The 26,220-nt window shown below is 42.8% G+C and overlaps 1 protein-coding gene across 1 annotated transcript in view; it reads left to right on the top strand.

The window, feature by feature from the left end:
* IPO8 (importin 8) overlaps positions 1-26,220 on the top strand; it is an 882,901-nt gene that overhangs the window by 768,689 nt on the left and 87,992 nt on the right.

Below are 26,220 nucleotides of genomic sequence, written 5' to 3' on the forward strand. Positions count from 1 at the left end.
AGGAGCGCTGGAAAGGAATTTCTCTTTCTTGGTTTGTCAGGATTTCCATGGTCAAGATTAATATCTTGCCTAGACTTCTCTGTCTCTTTCAAGTTTTACCAGTGACAATTCCAGAATTTCCCTATATTCTCTTCAAAACAGTATTCTAAAATTCATTTAGTTTGACAAATGAGGCAAAAAAACATAGCAAAATTTTTTTTCAGTATATTAAAAGCAGGAAGCCGGCAAAAGAATCGGTTGGGCCGCTGGATGACCGAGGGGTAAAAGGGGCGATCAAGGAAGATAAAGACATAGTGGAGAGATTGAATGAATTCTTTGATTCGGTCTTCACCGAAGAAGATTTGGGTGGGATACCGGTGTCAGAAATGGTATTTCAAGCGGACGAGTCGGAGAAACTTACTGACTTCATGGTAAACCTGGAGGACGTAATGGGGCAGTTCAGCAAACTGAAGAGTAGCAAATCTCCTGGACTGGATGGTATTCATCCTAGAATACTGATAGAACTGAAAAATGAGCTTGCAGAGCTACTGTTAGTGATATGCAATTTATCCTTAAAATAGAGTGTGGTACCGGAAGATTGGAGGGTGGCCAATGTAACACCGATTTTTAAAAAAGGTTCCAGGGGAGATCCGGGAAATTATAGACTGGTGAGTCTGACGTCGGTGCCAGGAAAAATGGTAGAGGCTATTATCAAAAACAAAATTACAGAGCACATCCGAGGACATGGATTACTGAGACCGAGTCAGCATGGCTTTTGTGTGGGGAAATCTTGCCTGACCAATTTACTTCAATTCTTTAGAAATCAAACAAAATAAAACATGGAAAAGAAAATAAGATGATACCTTTTTTATTGGACATAACTTAATACATTTCTTGATTAGCTTCGAAGGTTGCCCTTCTTCGTCAGATCGGAAATAAGCAAATGTGCTAGCTGACAGTGTATATAAGTGAAAAACATTCAAGCATTGCTATGACAGTCTGACAGGGTGGGAGGATGGGGGTGGGTAGGAAGTATGCATGGGGACATCAAAGTATATCATTGGTATTCTAACAGGGTGGGTGTGGACAGGTGAGGGGAGGGTGATCAACAGAGACATACAGCTTTATGGTTTATAGTGGGCTAGGAACCATAAAGCTGTATGTCTCTGTTGATCACCCTCCCCTCACCTGTCCACACCCACCCTGTTAGAATACCAATGATATACTTTGATGTCCCCATGCATACTTCCTACCCACCCCCATCCTCCCACCCTGTCAGACTGTCATAGCAATGCTTGAATGTTTTTCACTTATATACACTGTCAGCTAGCACATTGCTTATTTCCGATCTGACGAAGAAGGGCAACCTTCGAAAGCTAATCAAGAAATGTATTAAGTTATGTCCAATAAAAAAGGTATCATCTTATTTTCTTTTCCATGTTTTATTTTGTTTGATTTCTATTGATAACCTTAAGAGTGGACTAACACGGCTACCACACTCCTCTACTTCAATTCTTTGAAGGAGTAAACAAACATGTGGACAAAGGGGAGCCGATTGATATTGTGTATCTGGATTTTCAAAAGGCGTTTGACAAAGTACCTCATGAAAGGCTACAGAGGAAATTGGAGGGTCATGGGATAGGAGGAAATGTCCTATTGTGGATTAAAAACTGGTTGAAGGTTAGGAAACAGAGAATGGGATTAAATGGGCAGTATTCACAATGGAGAAGGGTAGTTAGTGGGGTTCCTCAGGGGTCTGTGCTAGGACTGCTGCTTTTTAATATATTTATAAATGATTTAGAGATAGGAGTAACTAGTGAGGTAATTAAATTTGCTGATGACACAAAGTTATTCAAAGTCGTTAACTCGCGACAGGATTGTGAAAAATTACAGAAGGACCTTACGAGACTGGGAGACTGGGCGGCTAAATGGCAGATGATGTTTAATGTGAGCAAGTGCAAGGTGATGCATGTGGGAAATAAGAACCCGAATTACAGCTATGTCATGCAAGGTTCCACGTTAGGAGTTACGGACCAAGAAAGGGATCTGGGTGTCGTCGTCAATAACACACTGAAACCTTCTGCTCAGTGTGCTGCTGCAGCTAGGAAAGTGAATAGAATGTTGGGTATTATTAGGAAAGGTATGGAAAACAGGTGTGAGGATGTTATAATGCCGTTGTATCGCTCCATGGTGCGACCGCACCTTGAGTATTGTGTTCAATTCTGGTCGCCGCATCTCAAGTAAGATATAGTAGAATTGGAAAAGGTGCAGCGAAGGGCAACTAAAATGATAGCGGAGATGGGACAACTTCTCTGTGAAGAAAGACTAAGGAGGCTAGGGCTTTTCAGCTTGGAGAAGAGACAGCTGAGGGGAGACATGATAGAGGTATATAAAATAATGAGTGGAGTGGAACAGGTGGATGTGAAGCGTCTGTTCACGCTTTCCAAAAATACTAGGACTAGGGGGCATGCGATGAAACTACAGTGTAGTAAATTTAAAACAAATTGGAGAAAATGTTTCTTCACCCAACGCATAATTAAACTCTGGAATTCGTTGCCGGAGAACGTGGTGAAGGCGGTTAGCTTGGCAGAGTTTAAAAAGGGGTTAGACAGTTTCCTAAAGGACAAGTCCATAAACCACTACTAAATGGACTTGGGAAAAATCCACAATTCCAGGAATAACATGTATAGGATGATTTGTACGTTTGGGAAGCTTGCCAGGTGCCCTTGGCCTGGATTGGCCACTGTCGTGGACAGGATGCTGGGCTCGATGGACCCTTGGTGTTTTCCCAGTGTGGCATTATTTATGTACTTATGTAATACCCAGATTCTTCAGGAAATTCTTGTTCAGGGACACAAAAAAGGGGGGCTGGGAGTTCCTGATTTGTGGAATTATCGATCAGCTCATGCCGTAGTGACTGTGGAGTGGTACCGAAATCTTTCTTATAAACTGTGGGTATATATAGAGCAGCATCAAGTAGAACTGATACCCTAGACGTTTTAATGTGGCTACTCAAGTATTCAGGAAGGAGCCTCTCCAACAAATCTTTTTTTTTAACCCAGATACACTAACCGCTGTTACCACGTCCTCTGGCATTGACTTCCAGAGCTTAAATATTTGTTCGGTGAAAAAATATTTCTTATAAAACAAAATTCTAGCTATTAATATTTAAAGCAGCTGTGATTATAATTGCTGGTTTAGAGAAATGCCCTCGGAAACCAAGGCATACCACCAATGGTGATACTACCTTAGACCTTATCTCTCAATCCCCTTATACTTATCCCCCAGTCTTTTCTCTTCATCTTCCCTACACTGTACCCCTCAATCTCTTTTGCTCATCCTATCTTGCATACCTTCCCATGTTCAATTGATATATTCTAATCTTACTATTACTATGTTTATTACAGTTTGTAATATTCTCCTTACAAGACTTTATAATTCTATTTATTATGTAAGCCGCATTGAACCTGCTGTGTGTGGGAAAGCGCGGGGTACAAATGTAATAAATAAATGATTTTAAACGCTGTTACATAATACATAAATGTACATAGCGCTTCGTTTCTATCACTGGGCTTTAAAAAGACTCCAAGCGATTTTTAGACAAAAAAAAATTTGTGATGCTTAACAAAACTTAACAAAAAACAAAACAGTGCGTTATATTAATCATTTGCTATGATCTCTCATTGGCTTGTATAAGCAGAAAGACTTTTTGTCATGTTAGCACTTAGCTTTTGTCTTCTGTTCAGCAACAATGCAGCTAAGTGTGGAATGTATTTTTCTAAGAATTGCTTGGAGTCTTTTTCAAGCCCAGTGTGATAGAAACGAAGTGCTATGTACATTTATGTATTACGTAATAGCTTTTAAAACCATTGGTGATACGCCTTGGTTTCTAAGGGCTTTTCTCCAAACCAGCAATTATAATCACAGCTGCTTTAAATGTTAATAGCTAGAGTTTTGTTTTTATAAGTATTAGATTACCCAATTTTGAACTCTAGTCGAGACTGCACATTTTTTGTAATTTTCCGAAAAAAATATTTCTTCGTTTGTTTTAAAAATATTTCCATGTAACTTCATCGAGTGTCCCTTAGGCTTTGTACTTTTTGAAAGAGTAAAAAAAATGGATTTATTTTTGCTTGTTCTACACCACTCAGGATTTTGTAGACCTCAATCATATCTCCCCTCAGCTGTCTCTTTTCCAAGCTGAAGAGCCCTAACCTCTTTAGCTTTTTGCTCTTCTTTGAACCTTTTCTAATTTCGCTATATCTTTTTTTTTTTTTTTTTTTTTTTTTTTTAGATACGGCGACCAGAACTGAATACAAAACTCAAGGTGCAATCGAACCATGGAGCAATACAAAGGCGTTACAGTATTTTCTGTCTTAGTCACCATCCCTTTCCTAATTATTCCTAGCATCCTGTTTGTTTTTTGGCCACCGCTGCACACTGAGCTGAAGATTTCAGCGTATTATCTACAACCGCACCTAGATATTTTTCTTGATTATTGACCCCCAAGGTGGACCTAGCATCAGTTAACTATGATTCGGATTATTCTTTCCAATGTACATCACCTTGCATTTGTCCACATTAAATTTCATCTGCCATTTGGATGCCTAGTCTTCCAATTTCTTAAGGTCTTCCTGCAATATTTCACAGTCCGCATGTGTTTTAACAATCTTGAATAGTTTTTGTATCATCTGCAAATTTAATCACCTCACTCGTCGTCCTGATTTCCATATCATTTATAAATGTGTTAAGTAATTGCATACAGGAGGAGCGGAGATTCCAAAAATTTGAAACTTACAGGGATCATGAGTTCCGCAAAAGCAGCATGGAGATGGATATGTCGTTACACCGTTTCTCCCCTAAAGTAACACCGTTTTTGTCGGTAGCTGGCAACCCAGACTTTCAGTCGGGGTGCATTTACCCAGCCTTTGGTCGATGGAAACAAAAAGGGATATATATCTGTTGCAAGTACTGACTGCAGATGGAAACCCTAAAACGTTTCAAGAACTGGAAATGGAATATGCAATGCCTAAAACAGATAATTTCCATTATATGCAGTTGAGACATTATCTTCAAACTTTACCCTGGACAGACTTAACGGAAGATATACAAGAAGAATTATCATCAGCCTTTTCTTTGGAGGCACAAGTGAAAGTACCCTGGCCTACCATCATCGCCATATAAAGGATACGGTATCTGAAATGGATTACAAACGACTGGCGGAAGCTGGGAGAGAGACTTGTCTCTTGCATTAACACCAGATCAACTTAGAGAACATATTATATCTATTAGACGACGTTCGGATTATGCTACCCAATGGGATATACAATATAAAATAGCTCTGAGGATATATATAGCACCAAGGAGGGCATTCCACATGGGAGTGTCCCCTTGGGGCGAATGCCCGAATGCAAAGCAGAAGGAGCAACATTGGGTCATATGTTATGGTCGTGCAAAGGTATCGGAACTTTTGGAGCACACTCATGGACTAAGTATCAACTTTGTGGCGGGTACGCTGGTACAGCGATGCCCGGCTGTTGCTGGGCTGTTGGCCAATTCCGCAACATGGCCCAAAAGGCATGAAGGCCTTTGTGGAAAAATCTATTATAACAGCAAAACAATGCATCCTGGCTGAGTGGATTACGAATAAATACCCCACTTTTTAGGGGTGGAGACTGCAGATGATCCACCTAATTCGGATCGAGAGGATGAGTATAAAACAATTTCCCTCGGAAAGAGGCGAGAAGTGGACAAACTACTGGAGCCTATTCCTGGACACCTTAACACCAGCTGCTCGAAGCCGCCTTATGAACAGATAGTTGTTTAACCAATACTGGTGGAGTGAATGCATTTTGACTAGTTAAAGAAGGGGTTTAACGGGAAGGGAAGGGTGGGAAAGGGAAACGACTTTGACTCAAGATCAGGAACCTTATCAGAAAAGAATAAGTTGGAAAAAAAAGGTCAAGTCGGGGGACTGGCAGTTGGGGTATAAAGTTGTAATGCTTTGAACATACGTGATATGCTGTTTGGTGAACTGTTTAGCTTGAAGTGTCAGTGCTTTTGACTAATAAAAATGATTAAAACATAAATGTGTTAAATATCACCGGTCCCAGTACTGATCCCTGCGGCACTCCACTGTTCACCCTCCTCCATTGAGAGAAATGACCATTTAATCAAACCCTCTGTTTTCTGTCCAATTTCTAATCCACACCAGAACCTTGCCTCCTATCCCATGACTTTAGTTTTCTCAGGAGTCTCTCATGAGGAACTTTATTGAAAGTTTTCTGAAAATCTAGATACACTACATAAACTGGCTCACCTTTATCTACATGTTTATTCACACCTTCAAAGAAGTGAAACAAATTGGTGATGCAAGATTTCCCTTGGCTGAACCCATGCTGACTCTGTTCCATTAAACCATGTTTGTCTATGAGGCTTATTTTCAAAGCACTTAGCCTCCCAAAGTTCCATAGAAACCTATGGAACTTAGCCTCCCAAAGTGCTTTGAAAATATGCCTCTATGTGTTCTGTAATTTTATTCTTTATATTAGTTTCCAATGTTTTGCCCTCAACTGATGTCAGACTTTTACTTGTCTGTAATTTCCCAGATCACTCCTAGAACCCTTTTTGAAAATTGGTGTCACATTGGCCACCCTCCAATCTTCAGGTACTAAGGATGATTTTAACAACAGGCTACATATTACTAAAAGCAGATCATCAATATCATGCTTGAGTTATTTGAGTACCTATGGATGTATGCCATCCTGTCCAGGTGATTTACTACTCTAATTTGTCAATTTGGCTCAGTACATCTTCCAGGTTCACCAAGATTTTTTTTTTTTGTTATATTTGTACCCCGCGCTTTCCCACTCATGGCAGGCTCAATGCGGCAGGCAATGGAGGGTTAAGTGACTTGCCCAGAGTCACAAGGAGCTGCCTGTGCCGGGAATCGAACTCAGTTCCCCAGGACCAAAGTCCACCACCCTAACCACTAGGCCACTCCTCCACTCCAACTTTTGGTTCTTCGACTTCATCACCCTTGAAAACCATTTCCGGTACAAGCAGATCTCTTACATCTTCTTCCGTAAAGACAGAAGCAAAGAATTCATTAAGTTTCTCCGCTATGGCTTTGTCATCCCTGAGTGCCTCTTTTACTCCTTCATGATCTAACAGTCCCACGGATTCCCTCACAGCCTTTCTGCTTCTGATGTACCTGCAAACGTTCTTACTGTAAGTTTTAGCCTCTGCGGCAAGTGTCTCTTCATATTCTCTTTTAGTCTTCTTTATTAATGCTTAGCATCTGACTTGCCAGTACTTATGTTGCTTCTTATGTTTTTCATTTGGATCCTTTTTCCATTCTTTGAAGGACAATCTTTTGCCTGTAATAGCCTCTTTTACTTCACCTTTTAACCACGCTGGCTGCTGTTTTCCTCTTCTTTCCACCTTTGCAATACATTGAATGAATCCGGTCTGGGTTCCAAGATGGTATTTTTGAATACGTCCATGCCTGTTTTAGTGTCCTAACCTTAGCAGCTGATCCTTTTAATTTCTTTTTAACCATTTTCCTCATTTTATTATAGTCGACCTTTCAAAAGTTAAATGCAGCTACAGTAGATTTCCTTTGTGGTTCATCCCAGATAGTAGCTCAAACTTGATCATGATATGATCACTGTTTCCCAGGGGACCCAACACTGTCACCTTTCGCAGTATGCTATGCATGCCACCAAGGACCAGATTCAAAATGGCTCCCCCTCTTGTCGGTTCCTGGACAGTAGTTCCAAGAAGCAGTCGTTTATTACATCTAGAAATTTATCTCCCGTGCACTACCTGAAGTAACATTTATCCTGTCCATATTGGGGTAATTAAAATTGGGGAGAAAAAACGTAGCGAAGAGTTATTAAAGGCACAGGAGGAGTCGGTTAACTATGAAGTGAAATTAAAGAATTTAAATTCAAATTAGACAAGTTTCAGAAAGATTACGTTCACAAAAAATCAAAAAGTATCAGCGTGATGAAAGAGATTACAAAGAAGGATACGTGTATCCATGGATGAGGAAGGATTCAGCAGATACTGGTAGTAAAAACAAACCAGATTCCAATTCTCATCAGACACTTCAAGCAGTAATGAGGAGGCGAATGATCCACCTGGGGAGCTGAGAAAAGATGGCCCGGGGCGCAACAAACATTGGAGAATATGGGGCAAAGGGAACCGGTTTCCCAATCAGAGGCCCAGACAAGATCTCAGAGACGAAACCAACAGTGGTAAATATCTCAGATCGAGTATTATCTCCTATAGAGATGAAAGTGTTGGGCAGGGGTTTGTCGTTTATACCCACCGGATTTCATGACCCTTTTCTTTTTCGTATGGACTTGGAAAAATTCATGCGTAAGTTGAATTTAAAGTTATTTTTTTCCTCTGAAGAATCTCCTATTGTATGGATAGATCTGTGGTGAGTGAACCTTCCAATGGTGCCCCATGGGCAATTTAGAAGCGGTATTAGCGACCTTTAGAATGTGTATTTTAAAGGATTTAGAGGAAGTAGAAGCGCACTTGCCTAGATGCAAACTGAATTTGGATAAATAAGAACGTGCAGCTCTGCAGACTTTAAAAACAGATCCTAGGATAATTATTCGGAAAGCGGATAAAGGAGGGGCGGTGGTGATACAAAACACTACCGCCTATATGGAAGAAATAATACGCCAATTATCGGATGGAGACACATATGTTGAAGTGGATGGGGATCCTTCTGAAGAGGTACAAGATTTGATAGAGGAAGTGACTAGGGGAGGTAAAAACGCTGGTTTTCTTACCCAGAAAGAATATACTTTTTTGAATTTTCGTTTCTTTAAAGTCCCTATTTTTTATACTTTGCCTAAGATTCATAAAAATTTGGAACATCCCCCTGGTCGACCTATTGTGTCGGCCAAGGGATCTTTACTGGAACGTGCTGCACAATATATAGATAAGATCTTGCAACCACATATGTTGACAATACGCTCATATGTACGGGATAGCACCCATTTTTTGATGCTGTTAGAATCTTTACGAATACAAGAAGAATCAGAAGTTCTGCTAGTCACCCTGGATGTATGTGCTTTATACACATCAATACCTCAGGAAGAGGCCATTCTAGTCTTGGAACAGATTCTAGAATCTAGACCATGTCCCCAGTTAATTCCTACTGAATTTATTATTGAATTAATTCGTATCACTTTATCCAGAAATTATTTCACATGGAACCAGAGATTCTATTTTCAGAAAACAGGAGTCTCTATGGGAGCAGCTTGTTCTCCTACTATCGCTAATCTTTTCATGGAATATTTTGAGAATCGATGGATTTACACTTCTGAGTTATTTGTCCATGCCATATGTTGGTTTCGCTATATAGATGATGTCTTCATGGCTTGGAGAGGGACATTGGAACAGTTGAATTTATTTGTACAAGAATTAACACATGTCATAATACGATTAGATTTGAAGCTAAACATAGTGTTTCATCGATAGCCTTTTTGGATGTGAATGTAAATTTAGTACAACACCATTTGAACACTTCCGTGCATATCAAACCTACAGATAGGAATACGACTTTACAATACAATAGTATGCATCCGCATCATTGCAGGACCAATATTCCTTTCGCGCAATTTCTTCGATATAGAAGGATTTGTTCATCTCGAGATGGTTATGTACAACAAGCCACCCAACTAGAATCCAGGTTAATAGATAGAGGCTATCCTAAAAAATTGGTGGCCAAAGCTAAGAAAAGAGCTGGAAATAATCATAGAGATTGGTTGCTACACCCTCCACAAAAAGTTCAGGAGGCAGAAGAAATATTGACATTTGTTACATGTTTTAATGCTCATTCAAATAAAATGATTAAAATTGTTAAACGCCATCTATCTTTGTTACAAGTCCCCCTTGTTTTCAAGATTTACGTGTGATTTTTGCCTTTCAACGAAATAGTAATCTTAATGACGTGTTATGTCCCGCGGATGTTTGGAATCGAGACACCGTCGGAAGAAGAGAAGAAGGTGGTCATAGTCCTTGTGGATATTGTTCTGTATGTAACATCATGATGGAGTCTAGTATATTTACGGATCCTCATTCAAAGAAAGCATATACGCTATATGTTAAAACAAATTGTGCTTCAATCGCATGTAATATACGTCATCACATGCCCATGTGGTTTATGCTACGTGGGACAAACATCACGGAATTTAAGAACACGGTTAATAGAACACCGACATTGCATTCATACGGGTAAAATTCATGAGCCCATTGTATCACATTGCTTGAAATATCAACATCAATTTTCAGACTTAAAATGTATCGTACTAGAACAAATAAGAATAACAGAAAGGAAGGGAGACATCAGACGAATTTTAAGACAAAGAGAACAACGTTGGATATTTGATCTACAGACTGTCATTCCCAAAGGTTTAAATGTTGCAATCGAGTGGAAAGCGTTTCTTTGAACAGTATTCCGTTTGATTGGATGAAAGTGAGATGACGTCAGACGCTGAGTATATAAACTTTCAACGGGTATAGAGAAGCTGTCCGCCATTTTCTGTTCCAGTGAGATTGGAGACGGAGATATTTTACAGGCTTGGGATTGCGATCATTGTGAAAGATTCCCCTGAAGCAGCTATATTATTTAGCGAAACAGGGCTTCCCTGTCGGGACCTTTCGAATGTCAAGAGCATATTGAACAAGGCTGGACTTTCTAAGCATTTACATATTGAGATAAGTACTCTTGCCAAGCTTTAATGTATATGAAAATAGTGTCTCTATGCATCTGCTTGTTGGGACTTGAAATTTATGAGAAATTTAGTAGTGAGTGGAGTTTTTTTAAGACCTATGATTTATAAGGCCTCCTCATTATACAAAAGGCTTGTCCTTTAAGAACGAGGAATAGCCGAATGACCTGAGGTCTTTTTTCTCCACTTTTTTGTATTTTTACTAAGAGTGTCCCTCAAACACGTTGCATAATAGGTAGGATAGTGACAATATTATTGGTAATTAAAATCACCCATTATTATAGCATTGCCCAATTTGCTAGCTTTCCTAATCTCTGTAAACATTTCTTCATCTGTCTGTCTGTTCTCTCCTAGGGGACGGTAGTACAGCCCTACAAGAATACTCCTTCCGTTCACACATGGAATTTCTATCCATAATGATTCCATGCTGCTATCTGTTTCATGTGAAATGTTTATTTTATTTGACTCAATTCCCTCTTAACATATAGCGCAACCCCCCCCCCCCCCATTCCAATTTGATCTCTCTATCATTGCGATACAAGTTGTACCCTATTAACACAGTGTCCCATTTATTGTCCTCTTTCCACCAAGTCTCTGAGATGCCTATTATATTTAAATCATCATTTAGTGCTATGCTCTAACTCTCCCATCTTATTTTTAGGCTTCTAGCATTTGTATACAGGCATTTCAAATTGTGTTTTTTTCCTTTGATCTACAGGCTGCTTAGAAGTTGAAGGGGATAATGTGCATCCTTTCTCCTGCTCTCTCATTAAGCACACCTGGCATAGTTTCAGCATTGTTGAAACCTCTGTACTGGGATTCCCTAGATGTCCTGTTTCAGTAGTATCCTTCAAGGATACACCACACCGAGCTCCTGGGCGACTATCCTCTTCCCCCCTCCCATTCTAGTTTAAAAGCTGCTCTATAGTCACGGTCCCAGGCTCTAAGCAAACTTCATGTACTCAGGAACAACGTGAGCTCTTGGCCTGCTGTCAATGAACGGCAGCAGCAGGCAAAACCCCCCAACCAGGACTGGACTAAATAAGCAGGAATGGAGCAGACTAGAATTGCAATAAGCACGCAGGCAGAAACAGACTAGAAGTGCACATAGCACACAGGCTGTACTAAGACAAACCAGGACTAGACTAGGTAGGGACCACAGGCACAGAACTAAGTAAAGCCAGAAGAGAAAACATTCAAACGGGGCCGCAAGGCCGACCTGGAACCGATGCACACAGAGCCTTCTCATGCAGGCCGCAAAGCCGAACGGGAACCCAAACACAACAGCAGAAGGAAGAAGAAACTAGGCAGAGCTCTAGGCGAGGCAGCCTAAGCAGAGCTCTAGGCAAGGCAGCCTAAGCAGAGCTCTAGGCGAGGCAGCCTAGGCAGAGCTCTAGGCGAGACAGACCAGGCAGAGCTCAAGGCGAGGCAGACTAGGCAGAGTTCAAGGCTGCACCACATGGCCACACAAACACACAACAGAACAAACAGGCAATAACCTAGACAGAAATGCTAAGTCTAGTACACAGACAAGCTGAAGAACTAAGGCAGAAGTGCTAATCCTAGCACACAGACAAACAGAAGAACTAAAGCAGAAGTTCTAACCCTAGCACACAGACAGACAGCAAAACCAATGCAGAAGTGCCACACAAGCACACTAACTAGGAAACAGGGCAGAAGTGCTACACAAGCACACCGACAAACCTGGAGACCTTTGGCTTTAAAAAGGTCTTGAATTAATGTCCTGACCTTCCTTATGAGGGCCTTCACTGATGATGTCACGACTACAGGAAATAGGCTTGAAACACACTGAACACCAGAGTGAGGCTTGGAACACACAGGAAATGAAAGCAGAGTCAATAATGCAAAGGAAAGAACAGACTAGAGCCACCTCTGAAGCTGACCACCAGAAGACAAGATGAGACTGAAAAGTGGAGTCACGACCACAGTCGTGACAGCACCTCCCCCTCAAGGCTCCCATGGTTTCCAAGGGTAACTGTGGTGAAACCTACTGATAGGACTACAAAGACACTTACTTTCAGCCTCGGCTTCAGGCTGCGGTAACTGAAGAGCATGATAGAAGGATCAAGAGCAGAAACTGGGTTTACACGGAACCCAAGCCCCCAGAAACGCTCTCTCTCAGCCGCAGCTTCAGGAGTATTCTTCAGTGCTGGGTCACAATGAAGTTTCCACCGGTAAGTGTAAAGCAAGAGAAAAGGATCAAGTGCAGAAACTGGATTGGAACCGGAATCCAGACAGGAACTAGGAGCTGAGCCAGGGCTGTAAACCCAGATTGCCACCATGGAAAAATTCATGGGCTGAAAGCCCTGCTGGAAGGATGATTTTGCCGAGCCTGTAGCCTTTGCAAACTGTCACAGTCTCAGGAACAACATGAGCTCTTGGGCTGCTGTCGACGAACAGCAGCAGCAGGCAAAACCCTCCAACCAGGACTGGAATGAGCACACAGGCATGACATCTATCTCCTTTTTAAAAGTTAGTGCCAGCAGCATGGTTCCATCCTGGTTAAAGTGGAGCCCATCCTTTTGGAACAGTCTCCCCCTTTGCTAGAATGTTGCCCAGTTCCTAACAAATCTAAATCCCTCATCCCTGCACCATCATCTCAACCACGCATTGAGACTTCGGGGCTCTGTCTGCCTTTTGGGTCCTGTGCGTGGAATGTGGAGCATCTCTGAAAATGCTAGAGGATGCTTACACTCATATCCAGATACATCCCAGTCACAGGATGCATCTCAGATTTTGAGTAGAGAAGCTCCACTCTCAGCAGTGTGTCCTGCTGTTTGGCCTTGCACCTGCGCCACAAAAGCTTGCACTCCGGAGAATTCAAGCATTCAAGATTTTTTATAAGAACGGAGCAGTAAGGTATTAGACAGTACGTGTATTTTTATAGAGGCTAGCTAATAATTCTACACATCCATAGAAGACTGCTGAGGAAGGCCTCTTGTAGCCGAAAAATGACTCTTGTCAAGTTTTGGATGTTGTATTAAAGCTACAGTGTTTTGGACATCGTCTGCTGTTCAATCATTTATCACCCTCACTGTATTTGTCTTGTTTGTGTGACTGCAAGGGTTGCTGTTCTTCTGTTTTTTTGCCGTGTCCACAAAGTGTTTTGCCATAGTCACAGTATTGCCACACAGACTGGGGGTGCATGCGTTTTCCTGCTTGAATGATTGACTGGTCAAGAATATATCAAAGGAAGGTGTTCAGGAATCAATGCAGAGGACTGTTTGGATGTTAGATCTTCTGGGGTTCATTGTAAACTACCTCAAGTCCCACCTTCTCCTAGTGCAACAGTTGGAGTACAGACTGGAGCCTATCTGCTGCTGGAACAAGCAGGTGCCCTCATTGCTGTCGCCACTCAGATTCAGAGCAGCCAGCAGATCACAGCTCGGCAAATGTTGAGATTAATAGGCCACATGGCTTCCACTGTCCATGCCATTCCCTTAGCTCACCTCCATTTGAGGCATGCCCAATAGACTCTTGCTTCCCAGTGGTGTCAGGCCATGGGGAACCTTTCGGATTCTATAACCCCTGAATTGGCCCAGTAACTTCTCTGGTGGATGATTCCGCCCAATTTGGTCTCGGGGCTTCTATTCCATATTCCACTGCTTCAGCAGATACTGACAGCAGATGCTTCTAACCTAAGATGAAGGGCTCATGTAGATGGGCTTCACACCCAAGGTCTTTGGTCTGCTCAGGAGACTTTAAATCATATCAACCTCCTGGAGCAGCAGGTGATTTGGAACATTCTAAATGCTTTCAGAGATCGACTGCTAAACCAAATTATTCTTATTCAGATGGACAACCAGGTTGCCATGTATTATATCAAACAAAACGGGGTACAGAACCCTATCCTTGGTATCAGGAAGCACTCAGTGGCAGTGGGTTACCAGTTATGGCATAGTGCTCCGAGAACAGCCTGGCAGACAGACTGAGCAGGATGATGGAACCGCACAAGTGGTCCTTCAGCATGGACATTGCCTAGAAGATCTTCTAAGAGGTGGGCACCCACTTAGTGGCTGTTTTTTGCCACTCATCCCAACAACAAGGTCCCTCGGTTCTGCTGCAGGCTCAGGTCACACAGCAGACTAGTATCAGATGCCTTCCTCCCGATTGGGGGGGGGGGGGGTCTCCTGTATGCATATCCTCCAATCCCTCTACTAAGGAAGACTCTGATGAAACTCAAGCAGGACCAAGGGACTATGATCCTCATTGCGCCATACCAGCCAAGACAGATCTGTTTCCCTCCAAAGAACCAAAAAGACTGGACAGCTTTCTAACTCTCATCACACAAAACGAAGCGTCTCTTCTTCATCCCAGCCTTCAGTCCTTGGCCTTCACAGTCTGGATGCTGAGAATGTAGAATTTGCTTCCCTTCGACTGCCTGAAGGTGTTTCCAGAGTCCTATGGGTTTCCAGGAAAGATTCCATTAAAAGGAGCTGTTCTTTTAAATGGTGGAGGTTTGCTGCCTGGTGTGAGGGCAGAGCCCTAGATCCACTATCCTGCCCTACACAAAAACTGCTTGAATAACTCCTTTATCTCTCCTAGTCTGGTTTGAAAACCAATTCAGTAAGAGTTCTCCTCAATGTAATCAGTGCTTATCACCATGTGGGAGGTTTGTCCATCTCTGTATAGCCTCCAGTTGTTTGCTTCATGAGAGGTTTGCTCTTGACAAAGCTGGCTGTCAAACCTCCAACTGTGGCATGGGACCTCACATTGTCCTCGCCCGGTTGATAAAAGTTCCTTTTGAGCCACTTGATTCGTGTCATCTGAAGTACCTGACCTGGAAGGCCTTGGTTTTGGTGGCAGTCACTTCAGCTCGCAGAGTAAGTGAGCTTCAGGCCCTAGTAGCTGATCCACCTTATACAAAGTTTCATCATAACAGAGTAGTACTCTGCACACACACTAAGTTCCTTCCTAAGATAATATCAGAGTTCCATCTTAACCAGTGAATTGTCCTGCCAACATTCTTCCCAAAACCTCATGCCCATCCTGGTGAAAGCACCTTCTATCTGGAGAGGGCTAAAGTCCGTAGACAGTCCACCCATCTTTTTGTTTCTTTTGATCCAAACAGGATGGGGATAACCATCAGAATGCACTTTGTATAATCGGCTAGCAGACTGCATCTCCTTCACTTACGCCCAGGCTGGCCTGACTTTGGAGTGTCATGTCATGATTCACAATGTCAGAGCCATGGCCACGTCAGTAGCCCACTTGAGATCAGCCTTTATTGAAGAGGTTTGCAGAACCTCAATGTGATCTTCATTCCATACATTTACATCTCATTACTGCCTTGCGCAGCATACTCAACACAACATCCGGTTTGGTCAGACAGTCCTGCAGAATTTGTTTGGTGTCTAGAATCCAACTTCATCCTCCTAGGCCCCTTTTTCTTCTGTTCCAGACTTTACCCTCACAACAAGATTGTATATAGTTTTAGGTTAATTGGTTCTAGTTGGCTTTGCCATTGCAAGTCACTATTGTCCTTAAGTTGTTTTCAAGTGAATGTGGTAACTAGAGATTCCCATGCTTGAGAATTGTTGTCCTGCTTGGCCTTGAAGATGAAGTTACTCACCTGTAGCAGGTATTCTCCTAGAATAACAGGACATGAATTCTCATCCCCCCCCCCCCCCCCACCCCCAATCTCCCCTAAGAGTTGTATTCATTTGCTTTGGTATTGTACTTATGGTCCCGCACAATCACACTAGGCCTGAAGGCACTCACGCATGCGTGATGGGATGCTACCAAAGGCTTCTTAAAGCTGTAGAACTCTGGGTAGCATCTGCAGTGGGGCTACGTCAGATGACATCACCTATGTGTGAGAATTCTTGTCCTGCTGTCCTTGGAGAACACCTGCTACAGGTGAATAATGTCACTGTCCCATCAGGGTGTATGATCAGAGAATTTTGATTCCTATACCTGAGCTCCCCACATGGCCTCTTAAAGAACTATGCAAAAATATGTAATCAGTACGAGAATACTGAGAGTGTGTGACGAAGAGAAAATGGCGTAATCTTGCTGGGAACCACTTTCCTTGTTCCACACATCATACATACCCAAATCCTACAAAAGACAAGTGTTAAAATCCCCTGCATAAATTAAGGAACCTTTGCAAAATCACCCAACTGAATTTGATGGTATTAAAAAAAAATCTGCTTGTCCAGAATTTGGAGCATATATGTTTGCCACTATCCATTCTGCTTCATCCAGTAGAATCTGTGCAAACATATCTCCCACTAGGGTTTTTCTTTACCTTCTGTACCTGCACTTTAAGGTTTTTATGAAAGAGGAGGAACACCTCTCCTTTTAGTCTGTTGACATTATGGGGGTATACTCTATAGTGAAGTAAGTGTGCTCATGACGTTTCAATAAATGCATCTCCTATACAAATACAGTGTGTGCTTTCTGGCTGGTCAGTTCCTGAAACTTAAATGCCATTTTGTAAGTGAGTTGAGGCCATTAGCATTCAACATGAAAACTTTTACTTCAAAACTTATATTCTAATAATACCCACAGCAGCCCATGTTAAAACAAAGAGAGATCTCTCAATATATCACACTTAGAGGGGCATAATCGAACGGGGCGCCCAAGTTGTCATGAGGGCGTCCTCGCAGGACGATGCTGTAAAGGGGCGGGGCAACCCTTATTATTGAAACAAGATGGGCGTCCATCTTTCATTTCGATAATACGGTAGGGGACGCCCAAATCTTGAAATTTAGGTCGACCTTAGAGATGGTCATCCTTAGGTCGTTTTTAAGATGGTCGTCCCCGGTTTTCGGCGATAATGGAAACAGAGGACACCCATCTCAAAAACGACCAAATCCAAGCTATTTGGTCGTGAGAGGAGCCAGTATTCGTAGTGCACTGGTCTCCCTCACATGCCAGAACACCAACCGGGCACCCTAGGGGGCACTGCAGTGGACTTCACAAATTGCTCCCAGCTGCATAGCTCCCTTACCTTCGGTGCTGAGCCCTCCAACCCCCTCCAAACCCACTCCCCACAACTGTACACCACTACCATAGCCCTAAGGGGTGAAGGGGAGCACCTACATGTGGGTTTTGAAGGGCTCACATTTACCAGCACAAGTGTAACAGGTAGGGGGGATGGGCCTGGGTCCGCCTGCCTGAAGTGCACTGCAACCACTAAAAACTGCTCCAGGGACCTGCATATTGCTGTGATGGAGCTGGGTATGACATTTGAGGCTGGCATAGAGGCTGAAAAAAATGTTTTTTAAATTTTTTGGGGGGTGGGAGGGGGTTAGTGACCACTGGGGGAGTAAGGGGAGGTCATCCCCGATTCCCTCCGGTGGTCATCTGGTCAGTTCGGGCACCTTTTCGAGGCTTGGTTGTGAAAAAAAATGGACCAAGTAAAGTCGGCCAAATGCTTGTCAGGGACGCCCTTCTTTTTTCCATTATCAGCCGAGGACACCCATCTGTAAATCACGCCCCAGTCCCACCTTCGGTACGGTGCTGACACGCCCCCGTGAATTTTGGTCGTCTCCGCAATGGAAAGCAGTTGAGGACACCCAAAATCAGATTTCGATTATACCAATTTGGGCGTCCTTCTCTTTCAAAAATAAGCCTGATAGTCAACAAAGTCCCATTCCTAGTAGTACACAAAAAGAAAATAAAAATACACCCATCCACAGCAAACAACATAGTCCCCAAACAAACTCAACACCAACCTCCCCAACCCACCCATCCCAATCCCCCTTTCTGCCCCTTCTCTCAAAGAGGTATTTCAGAATCCCAGTTCCCCAGAATCAAAGAGGAAGCAAGCCAACCCCCCCTTCAGTCTTCCCGAGTCCACTCCCAGTAACACACACACACATACACATGCTCACAAACTAAATCAAACCACTTACCACCATGGTTCCCAACATATAGCTCAAACAGAGCTTAAGATCATAAGTAACCAAATAACAATCAAGCTCCTCTGTAACAAATGATACAAGACTGGGTCATCCATCTTAAAGTAAAAACTTTTTCCCAGTTACATAATCCTCAGGTTGACCTCATTTCAAGTCCCAGTCAAAATAAGCACTCCAGACCAGTGCTTAGGTCCGACGTCCTTGGTGTTGTGTGTCAATTTGTTCCCCTTATGAGGAGTCCATGCCCAATGCCTGACCTTCTCAGCAGACGTTGGAGTTGTTTTGGCTTCTGAAGTTGAATATGATGCTAGACCAGCATGTCTCAATACCTTCAAAGCCTCATCTGACTTTCGTGCTGTACAAATGGCTTCTTTTATTGGGAAGTATAGAGCCAAGGGAAATGCCCTGTGGTATTTTATTAGCTCCTTCTGTAACACTTCAAGTACTGGCTTAAATTCTCTTCGTTTTGATAGTGTAACTACTGATGTGTCCTGGAACTGGAAAGAAGTATTGGATCGGCCTTTCTGCAGTATTAGTTCTTTATCCACATAACGGATAAAGGGCAATTTTGTTCCGAGGTCGATTATCAGAGGCAGCATCCAAAGCCCTAAGAGTTCTGTCTAACTCAGTGTAGGGCGCGTTTTCTCCCAGTTCCAACAATTGACAACATAGGGTCTGCCACTCAAAACTCAAAGTCCTGGATTTCAAGCGTGCTGACTTTAGCAAAATGGGGAATACCTAAGGAAGGAGCTGACGGCCGGGAGGACGTACGAGAGGTGGAAGGACAGTGGTCCAGGCTGAAGGAAGCTATAAATAGGGCCACAAACCTTTATGTAAGAAAGTAAATAAAAGCAAGAGAAAAGGAAACCGATATGGTTCTCCAAGCAAGTGGCTGAGAAAATAAAGGCTAAAGAGTTGGCATTCCAGAAATACAAAAAAACCTCAAGATAGGAACACGGGGAGGAATATCGGAGGAAACTGAAAGAAGCCAAGAGAGGAGATACGTCTGACGAAAGCGGAAAAGAACAAATGGCTAGAAATGTAAGGAGGGGGTGACAAAAAATTTCTTCAGGTATATTAGTGAAAGGAGAGTGACTAAAAAGGGAATTGTGAGAATAAAAGATACTGCAAACCGCTATGTAGATAATGATGAAGAAAAGGCAAATTTGCTAAATAGATACTTTGTTCGTTTTTTATGTTTAAATTTGTTTATTGATTTTCACAGAAAATTCCATATCATATTCAGAAATAGGCTCTAAACAGTTTTCATGTCTAGCATAAACAAGATATTTATACTTCAACTATCTCTTAATTTTGCTAACATAAACTTCTAATCTACCATGACCTACAACCTATTTCCAATGTCCTTTTTTAATATTCCTGTGAGATCTTTCCTGTTGGTACCTAGCTTCCTATCTCCACCCCCTCCCCCCCTTCCCCCCCACTTCCCCCCCCCCTTATGTTCTTGTGTTCTTAGCAGATCAGTTTGTACTGGATTGTCCAAGCAGTTCTGTTACAAATTCAGGATCCGGCCTCTTCCCCCTAGGGAATAGTTTGCCAGAAGGCAGTCCAAATCCGATAAAAGTCCTTTTCTGTAAATCTTCTTTCACTTTTATAGTCTGTCAATTTCTTTTCAAACTTCATGTAGTCTATCATCAAACCACGCCATTGCTGCAAGGTTGGAGTTTTATTTGTAATCCACTCAGTAAGTATAACTTTTTTTGCAATCATTATGGCTCTATGAGTAAATCCCTTAAACCCTGTCGGAATCGGGCGCACCAGCATGGGTTTTCCAAATAACATCTGTGGTCCCTTCTTACAGGTAGCACCCCACATCTGTGAAATCAACTGGTAAGTATTGTCCAAAATTTTTGGATGTTGGGGCATGACCAAAACATATGTCCAAGTGTCGCCCCCTGCGCCCCACACTTAGGGCAAGCACCATCTGGGGATATTCCCATATGAAAGGCTCTCCTTGGAGGGATATATGCCCTCATTACAAATTTGTATTCCATTTCGCTGTATTGAACCATCTTGGAGGCTTTTTGGATCTTGTTGATATACTCCTGTATTATAATTGGTAGCAAGATTGTGTCTAAGTCCATGTTCCACTGCCTAGTCAGCAACTGGTAGTCCGGTTCTTCTGTCCTGTCTTTTAGATGCCGATGATTCATGGACAATGACACTCTACCCTGGGACTGCAGGGAGTATGCCGATGAAAGTTCCTCCTGCACATCCTCTGTGAGGCATTCCCAAGGCAAACTTTTTACATAGTGAGTCAACTGCCAGTAATGAAAACGATCCCATAGTTTGAGGGTAAATTGTGTCTGCAGTTCTTCAAAAGATCTCATTTGCCCCTCTTCTGTTACCACTTGATGAATATATACCAGACCGTTTCGCCTCCATCTGCGGAACCCATCATGTATAATTCCGGGCTGGAACTGCGGGTTTTCACAATAGATAAATATGGGGTCACTCTCCACGAAAAGTTATGCTTTTTACATACCCATCTCCATACTGATCTGGCTGTTGGGAGTAAGTGTGATTGTTGGAGAATCCTAGGCTGTGGCCCATTCCCATATGTAGCCAGCAACTAAAATGGACTTCTTGAGTTAATGAAGTTTCCAGGGGCGTGTCTGAAAATTCTGTGGTATTCCTATACCAATCTGTGATGTGTCGCATACCACTGGCAATGGTGAGATAACGCATGTTCAATAGGCCCAAGCCTCCATATTCTCGTGGGTGTGCAATAATTGTATCAACAGCCTTGCTTTTCGCCCTCTCCATAAAAATCTCTGGATGAGTTTATTTAACTGTTTTTCATCTTCTGTTTTCAGAAACAGAGGAGAGTCTGGAAACATACATCCACTGGGCGCGATCAATCATATTATAGACAGTGACGCGCCCCAGCAGCGACAGAGGATATGATTCCCACATTCTTAGTTTTAGACGTGTGTTCACCAGCAAGGGCTCAACATTCTCTGGTATAATCTGTCCAGATCTTGTGTTATGTTAGTGCCCAAATATCTAATCTTCCCTGTTACTTTGGTCAGAGGGCAGTCCTCCCGGTCCGGGCCTCCTTTGCCTGGGTATGCCTCCATGGCCAGTGATTTTTTTTGTTCAGAGTAAACCCTGAGATTTGGCCATATTCCTCAGTTTTCTGTATAATCTGGTCTAGCGAGGCTAAAGGATGAGCTGTCACAATCATCAAGTCATCTGCAAACGCTAAGGTTTTGATAATTTTATTCCCCACCTGCACTTCTGAGACTTCTTCTGACTTCTTCAAAGTTCTCAGCAGGGGCTCTAATGACAGGATAAACAGTGCTGGGGACAGTGGGCAACCCTGCCTTGTACCCCTCGCTATCTCAAAAGGCTTGTCTCTAATCCCGTTTACTATTACTGCAGCTGATGGGTCTGTATATAGTGCTACGATTGCATTGTAGAACCATCCCCCAATGCCCATGTACCGCAGGACAGCGAACAGATATGTCCAGTTCACTCTATCAAATGCTTTTTCGGCATCTAGTGAGTATAAAGCAGTTGGTGTCTCCGTCAGCTGTCCCACTGCCATTGCCATTAATAGCCTACGTACATTCGTAGTTGCCTGTCTGGTTTTGACGAATCCCACCTGCTCCTCTCCCACCACCCTGGGTAGTATCCCTGACAACCGGTTAGCAAGAATCTTGGCTAGGATTTTTAAGTCCACATTGATAAGTGATATGGGTCTATAGGAGTCGGCCAGGTCATCTGACTTCCCGTTTTGTTCTGTTTTTACTGAAGAAAATCCGGGAGAAGGACCGCGATGGTCTGGCAAAAGTTCATTTGAGAATGGAGTGGATATAGCACCGTTCACAAAAGAGAGTGTCTATGAACAACTTGAAAAGCTAAAGGTGGACAAAGCCATGGGACCGGATGGGATCCACCCCAGGATATTGAGGGAGCTCAGAGAGGTTCTGGCGCGTCCTGTTAAAGATTTGTTTAATAAATCCTTAGAAACGGGAGAGGTTCCGAGGGATTGGAGAACGGCGGAAGTGGTCCCTCTTCACAAAAGTGGTGATAGGGAAGAAACTGGAAACTACAGGCCGGTAAGCCTCACTTCTATTATTGGAAAAGTAATGGAAGCGATGCTGAAGGAAAGGATAGTGAATTTCCTGGAAGAAAATGAGCTGCAAGATCTGAGACAACATGGTTTTACCAAGGGAAATCATGCCAACAAATCTCATTAAATTCTTTGATTGGGTGACCGGAGAATTGAACCGTGGACGTGCTATAGACGTAATCTCTTAGATTTCAGTAAGGCTTTTGACACGGTTCCCCACAGGAGGCTCTTAAATAAACTGGATGGGCTGAAGATAGGACCCAAAGTGGTGAACTGGATTAGGAACTGGTTGACGGACCGGCGCCAGAGGGTGGTGCTGAATGGAGTTCGCTCGGAGGAAGGAAAGGGAGTAGTGGAGTGCCTCAGGGATCGGTGCTGGGGCCGATTCTGTTCAATATATTTGTGAGTGACATTGCCGAAGGGTTAAAAGGTAAAGTTTGCCTATTTGCGGATGATACTAAGATTTGTAACACAGTGGACACCCCGGAGGGAGTGGAAAACATGAAAAAGGATCTGAAAAAGCTAGAAGAATGGTCTACGGTTTGGCAATTAAATTCAATGCGAAGAAATGCAAAGTGATGCACTTAGGGAGTAGAAATCCAAGGGAGGCGTATGTGTTAGGCGGGGAGAGTCTGCTAGGTACGGACGGGGAGAGGGATCTTGGGGTGATAGTATCTGAGGATCTGAAGGCGACGAAACAGTGTGACAAGGCGGTGGCTGTAGCTAGAAGGTTGCTAGGCTGTATAGGGAGAGGCGTGACCAGCAGAAGAAAGAGGTGTTGATGCCCCTGTACAAGTCATTGGTGAAGCCCCACCTGGAGTATTGTGTTCAGTTTTGGAGGCTGTATCTTGCTAAGGATGTAAAAAGAATTGAAGTGGTGCAAAGAAAAGCTACGAGGATGGTATGGGATTTACGTACAAGACGTATGAGGAGAGACTTGCTGACCTGGGACATGTATACCCTGGAGGAAAGGAGAAACAGGGGTGATATGATACAGACGTTCAATATTTGAAAGGTATTAATCCGCAAACAAACCTTTTCCGGAGATGGAAAGGCGGGTAGATGAGATTGAAGGGGGGGCAGACTTAAGAAAAATGTCAGGAATTATTTTTTCACAGAGAGGGTGGTGGATGCTTGGAATGCCCTCCCGCGGGAGTTGGTGAGAGGAAAACGGTAACGGAATTCAAACATGGGTGGGATAAACATAAGGAATCCTGTTCAGAAGGAAGGGATCCTCAGGAGCTTAGCCTTGAATGGGTGGCAGAGACGGTTGGGAGGCGGGGCTAGTGCTGGGCAGACTGATACGGTCTGTGCCCTGAAAAAGACAGGTACAAATCAAGGTAGATATACATAAAAACTAGCACATATGAGTTTATCTTGTTGGGCAGACTGGATGGACCGTGCAGGTCTTCCAGGTCTTCCATTCTCACTCATATGTCCATATGCAAAGTATCAATCCATGCTGCCAACTCGCCTCTCATTTCTTTCATCTCAACTTGCAGGTCTTTAAAACAGCATTTGACATCATGGTTCAGACTTCTTAAGATGACCTACTCCAATTCTCCTTTATCCTCAGAGTAACTGGGGCAGACATTGTGTCAGCCCTGATCTGGGGAGGCATGCCACATCTCCACCAGGTCAATGAAAACTGTTGAAGAGATTTTTTAATATCCTTCATTTTAAGTTTCTGAGCCATGATTGCCTTTTTCTACACTATCTTTTGACTGTGAGTTGGTCCAGAAATCCAGATGATGTGAGGTAATAGCTTTTTTTAGGAGAGGAGTTGGGAGCCGACATTCAGGCAGCCATCTAGGAAACTGATGTCACTTCCTCCCACAACAGAAAATTTTAGTTGCTTAGAGGTATTGGTTCTTGTTGGCCTTGCCGTTGCAAGTCCCTATTGACCGCTGTTTGTTTTCGGGGAGCCTGGTAGCTAGGGATTCCCATCCCTAATCAGTTGTCCTCAGAGAAAGCAGTTACTCACCTATAGCCAGATGTTCTCCAAGGACAACAGGACACAGATTATCACATCCTTCTCACCTCCCCTAGGAGTTGACTTCTGTAAGATTTCTTTAATCCAGCTGTGAGTCTCCCGTGAGTCAGGCTGGTGAGAAGGTACACATCATGTGCAGTCGTCCCTGCCAAAAAACGTCAAGAATCTTCTGAATGCTGGGCAGCTTCTGAACTGGGGCTCCATTGGTAATGTCACCATGGTGTCCTCAGAGAATATCTGCTACAGGTGAGTAACTTTGCTTTAGCCGCATTGAGAGAGGGTAGTTTTCAGACTGCTGATCAGTCTGGGTAAAATGTTTTTTGCCTTGTAGATCTCTTGAAAAATTGTTCTTACATTAAGAGGTTGACCTCCACAAATTATTTTCATTTAGCAACAATTGAGGGAGTTCAATGGTGATTTATAATGAGGAAAGTTATACAACAGATGCAAGTTTAATACATAGTAACACAGTAAATGATGGCAGATAAAGACCTCTACGGTCCATCCAGTCTGCCCAACAACATAAACTCATTTTACATGGTATGTGATACTTTATATGTATACCTGAGTTTGATTTGTCCTTGCCTTTCTCAGGGCACAGACCATAGAAGTCTGTCCAGTACTGTTCTTGTACTAAGTTCTGAAGCTAACATCGAAGCCCCTTAAAATTTACACTCCAGCCCATCCCTATCTATTCAGTCACGATCAGGGCGTAGACCGTAGAAGTCTGCCCAGCTCCCGCTTTGTTTGCAATTACGTGCGTCGCCACCCAATCTCCGCTAGGATTCCACGGAACCATTCCTTCTAAACGGATTCCTTGTGTTTATCCCACACATGTTTGAATTCCATTACATGAAACCCTGCTACCTGCTATATGTAGATTAAACATTTTTTTTTTTAAAGGAATGTCTTCAGCTTGAAGAAAAAATGGAAAAGCTAGTCTTTCTCTTTCCATACTGACCCCGGTATTATACAATACAAATGTCATCTCTATGGGCTGATTCTTTAACAGGATTTTGGTGCTGCTCAGAAGGCAATATGCAAGGAAAGAGTAAATGCAGTCTCTTTAAATCAGTTAGATCAAAAAGCAAAGGTGTTGAAAAGATAGAATACACTTTAGACTTGCACACAACTGGGCCTTAATCGTCCTTTAGATTGTAAGCTCCTTTGAGCAGGGACTGTGCTTCTTTGTGAAATTGTACAGCGCTGCGTAACCCTAGTAGCACTTTAGAAATGTTAAGTAGTAGTAGTAGTAACCAAAAATTCTGTATTCCAGAGCAGAGCCAGAACATATGGCCCAAAATAGCTTTCTCTTCTCCACATTTTGGGCATTTCCCATCAGAAGATAATCCCACTCCATGGATCCATATAATCTCTAAGAAGAAATTTATATTTTCTGATACTTTAGCAATATTACTAAAGATTCCCTTGAGCATTTTTCCCAATAAATTTAAAAAACACACGTGTACAGAAGCAAGCACATTACACACTCTTACTTCACAA

Source organism: Microcaecilia unicolor, chromosome 9 (genome assembly GCF_901765095.1).
Source record: "Microcaecilia unicolor chromosome 9, aMicUni1.1, whole genome shotgun sequence".
Lineage (NCBI taxonomy): Eukaryota > Metazoa > Chordata > Amphibia > Gymnophiona > Siphonopidae > Microcaecilia > Microcaecilia unicolor.